This window comes from Humulus lupulus, chromosome 9, assembly GCF_963169125.1.
Source record: "Humulus lupulus chromosome 9, drHumLupu1.1, whole genome shotgun sequence".
Classification (NCBI taxonomy): Eukaryota; Viridiplantae; Streptophyta; class Magnoliopsida; order Rosales; family Cannabaceae; genus Humulus; species Humulus lupulus.
Genome location: NC_084801.1, coordinates 44,556,561 through 44,563,780, shown reverse-complemented (window position 1 = coordinate 44,563,780; position 7,220 = coordinate 44,556,561).

The window sequence follows — 7,220 nt, the reverse complement described above, 5'->3', positions numbered from 1 at the left end:
TAATGGATTATGATACATAAAGTTCTAAATATCTGATTTAGAAACCACTAACCATATCTTTTGTTATTTGTTCTTCTTTACAGACACTTGAGCGATCAAGAGGAACTTGCAGATGGAGACAAAAGTTGAAGAGGAAAAGAGGAAAAGCATCTAGTTCAAGAAAGCGTTAAAGAAAGTCCATTCATTTAAAATTCTTTAGTTTTATTAAAAGAAAACTTTTTTGTTGTTTCAACAATGTTTAGTTCAATTTTAGTTAATTTGGAATTTTATTGCATGCAATAACTTTAGAATATTTTGTTTATAATTTTATTATTCTTAAAAAAATTATTTAGACATGCAATTTAATATTTGGAATTTATCGCTTTCGTTAAAATGAACGAACGCTCAATAATTAAGAATTATTTAAAGTACCAAAACCGCAAGGTAACAAAAGACAAAAAGTTTTAAACGAGGACAACACATATCTTTGGCATCATAAACATGGTCATATAGGTCTAGATAGGATAAATCGGTTAACAAAAGATGGACCTTTGAGAGAACTAAGAGTTGGAACTCTTCTGGTTTGTGAATCTTGTTTAGAAGGTAATATGACCAAACGTCCTTTCTCTGTGAAAGGCAATAGAGCCAAAGAACCTATGGAGCTTGTACACATTGATTTCTGCGGTCCAGTAAATGTACAAGAAAGAGGTGCGTATGAGTATTTCATCACTTTTATTGATTATTACTCAAGATATGGTCATACTTACGTAATTCTTAGGAAATCTTAAACCGTTGGTAAGTTTCAAAAATTCAAAGCTGAGGCTGAGAAACAGCTAGGTAAGACTCTAAAGGCACTTTGATCTGATGGAGGTGAAGAATATTTGCATTTAGAATTCTAAGATGTCTTGCTGGAGCATGGTATTTTATCCTAGCTCACAGCACCAGGAACGCCACAGCAAAATGATGTTTCTGAAAGAAGAAATAGGACCTTGTTGGACATGGTCAGATTTATGTTAATCTACTCTACACTTCCTCTCTCATTCTGGGGATATGCACTTCAAACAGTGACGTACACTTTGAATTTAGTCCCATCTAAGACCATTAGCAAAACGCCACTGGAATTGTGGAATGGAAACAAACCTAGTCTGCACCTTTTCCGCATTTGGGGCTGTCCTGCTGTAATGACCCGACTACTCTAGACTTTTGGACCATTAATGAAACTATGCATACAAATCCTTACTAAAACTTACATTGCGAAAATACCATAATTTTATTAGGTAACTTGTAAAAATAAGAGTTACTTACAAAATATCAAGAAGGATATGGGATCCCATTGTCTTAAAAACAAAACATAATTTAAAATAAAAGAGTTACATAGAAAGTGCGGAAAAATTACACATAAACCCATAAATAAAAGACTACATCCTCGAAATCGAACTCTCGACTCCTTGAATCCATTCACCATCGATACACAATCTCCAAGCATCCACGAACCTTACCGCCACTAAAAGCTATTTTCCTTCACACATAAACAAAAGGAATGAGCCTAATGCCCAGCAAGGAAAATCTAACACATACTTCATATACATAAATTCCATAAGAAACATAAAGACATAACATAACACTTATTACATACACATACTATAATGGCCATTATTACTTGGGGTACCATAGACTAAACAAGTCATATGCCCATGAGATTAGTGGGGTCCTACTAGCTAAGTAGGTCATATGCCCATAATCTATTTGGGGTCTTGTTAGTCATATGGGTCATATGCCCAAGCCTACAAACATACATATCATAACACTTATCATAACATAAGAAACATAAGATAACATAAGCATAAAACATATAGATTCTATCCTATTTTCCTTACCAAAGTTACCGGGATGTGAGGACAGAGTTGGGACTTTTGGAACACTCCTAAAACCATGTATTAACAGGGTGAGTAGATTGAAGAAAAAGTAATGAAAAGAATGGAAGGAATGGAATGACTAAACCTTTGAGAAACATACTTACCAAAAACTTATGAGCAAGTTCTTAGATTTCCTAACCAAAATAAGAATGAGGTTAGAAGACTGAGTAGAAGACTATGAGAAAGAAAATAACATAAAACCAATGAACTAGAGTGTGGAAATACCTTGAAGACTTGTAGACCAATCTAAACCTCGAACCGAAATACTATAGAACCTTACTTCCCAAAGTGTTTGATAAGCTTATGATGATCAAGCTTATGATTCCCCAACCCAGGTGTTTACACTCTCACACTCACTTAGCACTTGCAGCCTCTGAACTTAGAGCAAAAGGTGAATAATGGCTGGGTACTAGGTCCTATTTATAGAGTTTAGGAATGAAAGGATCTTAATTTTACTTGAATAAAAATAATAGCTTTTTAGGTGAAAATAATTTGAATAATCGTTCAGCAGAGGCTGAAGACTCGTTCAAAAGATGCTGGACTTATCAAGAGGTTGAATGGCTGAAAGGAAAAAGAATTCCAAAACTTTTGAAATATACTGAAGGAGGCGATATATCACCTGGGCCAGTATGCCCGAGGCTGTCGTGCATCGTCTTGTGTTTTCCGTATCTACGTGCTGCGATATATCGCCCACTATAGCTGCGATATATCGGCACACCCTGATTAATTAAACACGAAATTACACATTTTTAGTTAAGTTTGAATGGAGTAAACAGCCTTGACTAAGCCCTCAACGTATTCAAAGCTGCTGACTGACCTTATAGCATTCAAACTTTTACCCTTATTAAATTTAATCCTCAAAATAATTAATCCTTAATCATCCATACATAACATGTGCTTAAAATCCTATTGGTTCTTATCTAAACCTTATAGTATAATAAATATTATCCTTAATATCAGTCATATTAATCAAACCTTAGGTTAGAATTAATATTCTTAAACTATAGGTTAAACTTAGAAAACCTACAAGTACTACTATGAGTGTCCAAATAATTCCCGGTTTGAACTAAAAATCCACAGTTACAAAGATAATGCTATAAATACTATAATACTACTATCTAACTAGCTAAGTAAAGTTCTTGGACTCTACAATTCTCCCTTACTAAAAAGAATTTCGTCCTCGAAATTTACTTACCAAATAATTCCGGATACCGGCCTTGCATGTCCTCCTCCAACTCCCACATTGCCTCTCGTTCAGAACTGTTACTCCATAGGACTTTGACTATAGGAAAGCTCTTGGATCGTAACTGCTTCATCCCTCTATCTAGGATGCTAACCGGTCGTTCCTCGTAACTTAAGTCTTTCTAGAGCACTATTGTATCGTACTTGAGGACGTGAGATGGGTCTGACACATATTTGCGTAGCATTGAAATGTGGAACACGTTGTGACTATCGGCTAGTGTTGGCGGTAGGGCTAGTCTATACGCAACTGGTCCCACTTTGTCCAATATCTCAAAAGGACCTATGAATCGGGGACTAAGCTTGCCTTTCTTCCCGAACTGCTTGACACCTTTCATATGAGATATCTTCAGGAAGACTTGATCTCCGACTTGGAATTCCACATCGCGTCGCTTGGAATCCGCATAGCTTTTTTAACGGCTTTGAGCAGCAAGCATACGCTGTCTAATAAGCGCTACTGCTTCTTGAGCTTGTCTAACAACTTCGGGCCCTAGAAGCTGCCTTTCTCCTACCTCGTCCCAGTGCAACGGTGATCGGCACCTTCTTCCATACAGCAACTCATAAGGTGCCATCCCGATTGTTGACTGGTAGTTGTTGTTGTGCGAGAACTCGATCAGCGGCAAGTACTTGTTCCATGATCCTCCGAAATCAAGTACACACGCGCGTAGCATATCCTCTAAAATCTGAATCGTACACTCGGACTGCCCATCTGTCTGAGGATGGAAAGCTGTACTAAGGCTTAACTTAGTACCCATAGCTTGCTGTAAACTTCCCCAAAATCTTGACGGAAGCACTGATCATCTATCTGACACTATCGTCTTGGGGACTCCATGCAACCGTACTATCCCTTGAATGTAGATGTCTGCGTATTGGTCTGCCGTGTATGAAGTCTTAACAGGCAGGAAATGAGCCGACTTGGTTAGTCTATCTATTACTATCCAAGCGGAATCATGCTGCTTATTCGTCTTTGGCAGACCCGTCACGAAGTTCATGGCTATGTCGTCCCACTTCCATTCTGGTACGCTAAACGGTTGCAATAAACCTGCAGGCTGCTGATGCTCCGCTTTCACTTGCTGGCATACAAGACACTTAGACACAAACTCTGCTATGTCCTTCTTCATCCCTGGCCACCAATAGATTGCCTTGACGTCATGAGTCATCTTGGTAGACCCTGGATGAACTGAGTACGGGGTGCTGTGCGCTTCTTCCAGAATCGTCTTCTTAATACTTTGATCATTTGGCATGCATACCCGATCCTTATATCTCAATAAGCCTTGGCTAGATATTGAGAAATCGGTATTCTTGCCTTCTCTGACTGCTTCCATATGTGCTGCTAGCGATTCATCATGTCTCTGACCAATCCGTATGTCCTCTAGCAGATTCGATTGGATAGACAAGTTAGCCAGCTTGCCTACAACCACTTCTATTCCGGCACTGATAAGCTCCTGCTGTAACGGCTTTTCTATTCCGGCTAAAGATGCTAAATTCCCATAACTTTTCCTGCTAAGTGCATCGGCTACTACGTTCGCCTTTCCTGGGTGGTATAGGATTTCGCAGTCGTAATCCTTGACTAACTCTAACCACCTGCGCTGCCTCATGTTGAGCTCCTTTTGCGTAAAGAAGTATTTTAAACTCTTGTGGTCCGTATAAATCTCGCACCATTCTCCGTAAAGATAATGGCGCCAGATTTTTAACGCAAAGACCACTGCTGCCAACTCCATATCGTGAGTTGGATAGCGTTGCTCATACTCCTTTAACTGACGTGAGGCATAGGCTATGACCTTGTCATTTTGCATCAGCACGCATCCCAATCCTAGCTTTGATGCATCGCAGTAGACAACGAACTTATCATTGGGTGTCGGTACACTGAGTACTGGTGTTAAGCAAAGCTTATCCTTAAGCAATTGGAAGCTTTCCTCACGCTTATCATTCCAGTTAAAATTTTGTTGCTTCCGGGTCAGGTTGGTGAGTGGAGTGGCTATCTTTGAAAAGCCCTCTACAAACTTCCTATAATAACCGTGTAGCCCTAAGAAGGTTCTTACTTCTGATGCGTTCTTTGGTATGGGCCAATCCTTCACGGCCTCTACCTTTGATGGATCTACTGCAACTCCATATTTTGATATAATGTGCCCGAGGAACGCCACTTGCGAAAGCCAAAACTCGCATTTCTTGAACATTGCGTAGAGTTGATGCTCCTTCAATCGCGTCAAAATCATCCTCAAATGTTCCTCGTGCTCTACTTCATCCTTTGAGTATACTAAGATATCGTCGATGAATACAACGACGAATTTATCTAAGTAATCCTTGAAGACCCTATTCATTAAGTCCATAAACGCAGCTGGTGCATTAGTAAGACCAAAAGACATCACCAAGAACTCGTAATGTCCATAACGAGTCCTAAAGGCTGTATTAGGAATATCTTCTCCCTTTACCTTGAGCTGATGATACCCTGACCGTAAATCGATCTTTGAAAATACAGTCGCGCCTCAGAGTTGATCAAACAAATTGTCAATCCGAGGTAGCGGGTATTTGTTCTTAATCGTTACTTTGTTTAGCTCACGATAGTCTATGCACATCCGCATACTTCCGTCCTTCTTCTTCACGAATAGTACCGGAGCTCCCCATGGTGAATGGCTTGGCCTAATAAAACCCAAGTCTAGGAGTTCTTGTAGCTGCGTCTTTAACTCCTTGAGTTCCGTAGGTGCCATCCGGTATGGTGCCTTAGAGATAGGCTTGGTGCCTGGTACTAATTCTATCGTGAAGTCTATTTCTCGATTTGGCGGCAATCCTGGCAAGTCATCGGGAAATACTTCTGGAAATTCTTGTATAACTCGGACATCTCCAACCTTAAGCGGTGTCTCCCTCTCCACATTCGTGATGCTGGCTAAGAACGCTTGACATCCTTTCTCCATCATTCGTTGAGCTTTGAGAGATGATACTAACGGGGTGCGTAATCCTGAAGCTTGTCCCATGAAGCATCGTCTCTGGCCGTCAGGGGTCTCGAACATCACCTTCTTGCGTTTGTAGTCGATCGTTGCGCCACGCCGTGCTAGCCAATCCATGCCTAGTATTACGTCGAAGTCCTTGATTACTAGCTCTATCAGGTCTCCTTCTAGTTCTATGTCCTCAATCTTGATCGGTACGCCTCGTACTATTCGTGATGATAGAACTACTTTGCCCGAAGGCAACTTGGTTACAAACCTAGTTCTAAATCTTTCACAAGGTTTGTCTAGTTTTTCTATCATTCCTAACGAGATATACAAGTATATTGCTCCAAATCAAGCGATACTAGAACATACACTATCGAGGATAGGAATCTGACCTGTAACTGCTTGTTACTAGCATGGGTTCCTCTCTGGTCAAGGCAAAGAATTTGGTCTGGAACCATCGTTTAATCCCTCTTCTCCTCACTAACATTCATTGGAATCCTTTCTACTTCTATTGCCATTTCTAGAACATTGGCATATGTAGTATTTCTCGGGTTTGCTAGCTTAACCCCTAATTCCATCTTTGGTCTAAGTCCTCTATCGAACTTGGTCACCCTCATAAAGTCAGTTGGAACAAACTCTGGTGAAAACTTGGCTAATCTGTCGAACTGACGAGCATATTCTTCTACCATTAGTGATGACTGCCGAGGTGTAATACTTCTTGTGGAACAGCTCCACAAATCTTGTCCATATCATGGTGGCGACATCGTTAGTCTACTGAACTAAGTCCCACCATATTCTAGCATCCTTCTTGAGTAATGACGAGACGCAGGATATGCGGTCCGCATTACTGAGATTTTTGTGCATCAGAATCGGCTCCTCGTTCCTTAGCCACTCTTCTGCCTCAAAGGGGTTTGTAGTCCCTTCGAAGTTTGGAGCGTGTTGTTTGCGGAACCTTTCATACACTGACTCCATATTCGGTACTGGATGTGGCGCGTAGTTCGTCACTGGCCATCCCCCATATGGACCAACTTGTTGGGGTGATGGGGCCATTTGCTGTGGCTGCGGCTGTGGCTGTGGCGGAGGCTGAGTTTGAGCCTGTTGGCGTTGTTGCTGCAAAAGTTCCTCGACTTGCTGTCACAGTCTGGCGATCTCTGCA